The sequence below is a fragment of the Arachis hypogaea genome, chromosome 13 (assembly GCF_003086295.3).
Source record: "Arachis hypogaea cultivar Tifrunner chromosome 13, arahy.Tifrunner.gnm2.J5K5, whole genome shotgun sequence".
Classification (NCBI taxonomy): domain Eukaryota; kingdom Viridiplantae; phylum Streptophyta; class Magnoliopsida; order Fabales; family Fabaceae; genus Arachis; species Arachis hypogaea.
The window spans coordinates 20419627-20424385 of NC_092048.1; the positions used below are offsets into that span (position 1 = coordinate 20419627).

General features: G+C 37.3%; 1 long non-coding RNA gene across 1 annotated transcript; it reads right to left on the reverse strand.

Annotated features, from left to right (window-relative positions):
* Positions 1 to 1917: 1917 nt before the first annotated feature.
* Positions 1918 to 3372, reverse strand: LOC112732911 (uncharacterized). The gene is made up of 3 exons (XR_011870356.1): positions 3153 to 3372; positions 2931 to 2992; positions 1918 to 2023 (listed from the first exon to the last, which is right to left on the reverse strand). It is a non-coding gene; the product is annotated as an uncharacterized lncRNA (long non-coding RNA).
* Positions 3373 to 4759: the final 1387 nt, after the last annotated feature.

Consider the following 4759-nt stretch of genomic DNA (forward strand, 5'->3'; position numbering starts at 1 on the left):
AAATAGCAAGAGAGTAGAATGTCCTTAAATGACCTAATTCATTTAATAGTATTTAATAGCATTCCCAATTTTAAAATATTATTTTTCTAAATCTATTTTTTCTTAGACAAAAAAGTGAAGGAATAACCATTTTTATCTAAAGCTTTTTTTTCTATATAAAAGAATTATACAACAAAACTTACTTAAGTTGGTCAAGTAATTAATTTATTGTCTATTTAAGTAAGTGTTAAAAATTTGAATTCCTTCTTATATATATAATAATCTATTGGCTAACAACAAATTTTAAAAAAAAATTTGTGACGAATTAGTTCTTACCCTTATAAATTGAAAGATGCTATGAAAAATAAAAAACTATATAATTTTATAAAAAAATAGAATGACATTATAATTATAAATATAAATAAATGATATAAAGGGAAAAGGAAGAAGAACAGTGGAATGTGGATGTATGTGCTCCAATTTATGTGGCGTGGAAAAAAAAAAGGAAACAAGAAAAAAAGAAAAAAGAATAATGAAAGTTTTATGTTCAGTGTGGATGAAGCTACTACTTTGGTCCAGGCTCCACACCTTAAAACTAAGCAATAAACTGCAAAATCTGTGACTAATGGCAGAGAAGACTGAGTAGGGAACGACAGAGACGAAGGCACCAGCAGGGAGGAAGGACCAAAGCTAAAACAGTGGAACCTCTTCAAACTTGTTCTTCTTCTCTCTCAATAGCTTCAGTGTTGTTATTGCTTGTTACTGCAAAAATAATACTTCCAATGTTATTCTATATATTTTCAGGCTTTTTTTTTTTAAAAGAAAAGAAAAGGACGTGTGTACTATACTTGAATTAACAATAGACAATATAATAATAGTGCATGATTGAGAAATGCAAATACAAATTCAAATGGCTGTTCAGAATTTCAGATTATATTAGATAATGGCAACACAATGCAAGCATCAGAAACCACATCAAAGTAGGCACACAATGTTTTCTATCACAAACAAATGAATAACCTCAATCTCTCAGAATTAGCAGAAATCCTTCTCACTGAAAACATCAATTTAATTTCTATTTACTTTCAGATATCCAATGTTTTAGGCCACAGTCCCATGTGCTTTTGTACAATGTGAAATTAATTTAATTATTTACTTAATAGTGAAAAGAAAATGAAAAACAAGATCCATGAATAATTGTTGCAAAAGAATCCAAGTACAATTGCATGATCACACAACAATTTCCCAATGCCAAGCAAATTTAGGCAAACACCCCCCCAAAAGAATCCAAGAATGAACATCATATATGCATGCATAGAAAGTGAGCAGAAGAGGAAATGCAAATTGAGAAATCAGCAGCAGCCAATGATTAAGGATGTAATGAGCATGAATGCATAATAAGCACAAAGAATCTCAACAAGGAAACGAGTTGCTAACACATGGCACAAAGCAGCAACACTTAATAAACAGCAGCAGTAAATAGCATGTTTCCCAGGTTCAAGCAAGCACCAAACAGAATTCATATGACTTAACCAGTTCCACAAACTGAAATCATTGCAGTTCATATAATATGGACCAAGCAACAAGCAGAGCAGAACTCAGCAACAACAAACCAAGAAAAATTAATGAAACAGTAACACTTCCACAGCATCTATTTTGGACAATGAAAAAAAATACAACAAACAACAATCACAGGTCCAGAATTCAACACCAAAACAGCACAATAAACAAGTTCATCCAGGACAACTTTCAGAGGAAAGACAAATTCATTCCGAACAGCAGCAGTAAACAAAACAAAACCTACATCCACTAACCAGTCCAGATTCTCTAACCACCTAATTCAACTAAACTAAATTAATTGAACTAAACAAGCTAAACAGAATGAGCTAAACCAGATTAATCAAACAGAAATAAAATCAAATGAGATGAAAGGGGAACCTGGAAAGCATAGAATTGGAGCAGGGGAAGGGAAGGGAAAACAGTAAAACAGGGTCTCGTAGTGGCTCTTAACAGAATCTTGGACAAGTGCCCCGAGAGTGCCATGCTGAAAAAGAATAAAGGTAACTAATTAGTTCAAATAAACGACATCATATCAAGTATTGATAAGTAAGACGATTGTATGAATATCTTAATATTTATTCACAAAGTCACAATCCACCAATAGAAATGACATCATATAAAGTCAGTAACTTAAAATCTCTTTAGGGGAAAGCTAATAATAAATAAGGCCATTAGAGGTGAAAATACTGTTTAGGCAAAAGGCAACAAACAGTGAGAATTAATGGAATACCAAAACCAGCAAGAAAACACACTTTTTATGTGACTTCAGCATCTTTCATCAGAAGCGAGTTTTTATGCAAAGTGTTTTAGGCAACCATATCATCTCACAGACGTACACACACACTGGCACATATAATCACTTAACAAGCATCAAGCGGAGAATTAAAAAGAAATAAAAAAAATGCTAAGATGCTGGTCTTAACAATGCAACTGTTTTAGGCTCCCAGGCCACCATTGTATTATTCAAGACACACAAACAAAGTGATGATGAAATAATGCTCATTCATCATCGTCCATACAAATTAAGTAATACTCTTAACTTAAAAAACACTGATCCACCAAATAAAATTAAAATAAAAAAAACTAGTATAAAATTAATGTTTGGTTCTAGTCAACTTCTATAATTCGATTTATCAGCATAAAACATGGTTTTGACTTCAATCATTCACAACTGCACAAGGAAGAAGATAGATTTCACTCTTTCTGACACCAACACGAGTAAATTACAGAAGCCTTGTGTCTCACGTGGCTGAGACATTTCATTCATCATCATCAGCATTCATCATAGTAGGAAAAAGACCATGGAATCCATTATTACCCGCGAACAACATATATTAACAGTCAACATAAGATATCGAAAATCAAAGGAGAATATAGTGAATAGAGTGCACCTTTGTGGCTTTCTCATTCCAGAAAAAAACCACGTACGTCCACAGCATCGCAAGCAACGCGTCTTCAGCATTATCATTTAACCAGGGACATGAAAATGAAAATAAAAAGGAACATGCAATCAGAGAGAACGAATCAGGGGAAAATGAAAATGAAAAGGGAAAGCCCTAAACGTAAAAACAACGGAAAAATCGAGAAAATAAAAAGAGGAAAATCGATCATACCTATGGAATTCGAGGGCTTGGAGGAGAAGAAGAGGGAGGAGCTTGCCGTCGCCCATGTTTGCTGGAGCTTGAAGGTGAACAGAGAGATCCTCACTGATTCGAAGAAGAACAAGAAAGAGAAGAAGGGTATGAAGATTACCAAGATGAAGAAGAAGTGGTTTCCATCAGTGACGAAGGCGAAGGCGAAGGGCGACGGGCGAAGGGCGACGGGCGACGGGCGAAGGGCGAAGGGCGAAGGGCGAAGGGCGAAGGGCGAAGGGAGGAGCTCGGACGGCGAAGGGCGAATGCGAAGGGAGGAGCTTGGATGGCGAAGGGCGACGGGCGAAGGGAGAAGGGCGAAGGGAGGAGCTCTTCGATACAGGCGAGTAGGGTTAGTGGCTTCGAAGGGGAAAGAGAGATTAGGGTTGGGGACCGGGTTGGGGACCGGGTTGGGGGCCGGGTTTGGGCCGGGTTTGGGAGCCGGGTTTGGGTCAACCGGTTTGGCCCATCTCGCCACGCTTTCAAAACGTTATTCTTGCTCTCTACGGCCACGCTTTTGAAGCGTGGCAAAAAAGAAACTTTTGGCCACGCTTTTAAAGCGTGGCAAAAGTGTACCAGCATATAGCCACGTTTTCTAAGTGTGACCGTAATGAAACCCTGTGGCCACGCTTTTAAAACGTCCTTGTTTCTATCTACGGCCACGCTTTTGAAGCGTGGCAGAAAAAAAACGTAGCCTTTTCTGTAATCAATTGCCACCCTCACAAAAGCGTGGCCGTTAATCCTTTTCGCCACGCTTTTGAAGCGTGGCAAAAAAAAATGTGGCCAAATCTCTAATCTATCGCCACCCTCATAAAAGCGTGGCCATAGACCACTTATGGCCACGCTTTTGAAGCGTGGCAAGAAAAAAGCGTGGCCATAGGCCTTTTTTCTTGTAGTGCATGGCTCACTAGCCAGCCAAGCTTTCAGTGAAAGCTTCGGTCCAAAACATTAGACATGGCCAATGGCCAGCCAAGCTTTAGCAGATACAAATCAGGCATATAACAGCTGGTTAGATGGGAGTCCAAGGACTCTTGCCATGATAAGTGGAAGCCTCAGTCCAAAAATTTAGACATGGCTTGATAGCCAGCCAGGCTTCAACAGATCATGAAGAAACTCTAGAATTCATTCTTAAAAATTCTGAAGTCATAGAATAATTTATTTTTGAATTTTTTTTTTGAAAATTTTTCGAAAATAAAAAGAATAAAAACAAAAACTTAAAATTAAAATAAAATTACCTAATCTGAGTAACAAGATGATCCGTCAGTTGTCCAAACTCGAACAATCCCCGGCAATGGCGCCAAAAACTTGGTGTGGTAAAATCGTGATCGTTCATTCCTCGGTAACGGTGTCAAAAACTTAATACGCACGTTCATAATTTTAGTTCTTTGTCACAACTTCACACAACTAACCAGCAAGTGCACTGGGTCGTCTAAGTAATAAACCTTACGTGAGTAAGGGTCGATCCCATGGAGATTGTCGGCTTGAAGCAAGCTATGGTCACCTTGTAAATCTCAGTCAGGCGGATTCAAATGGTTATAGAGTTTTAATAATTAAAATATAAATAAAACATAAAATAAAGATAGAGATAC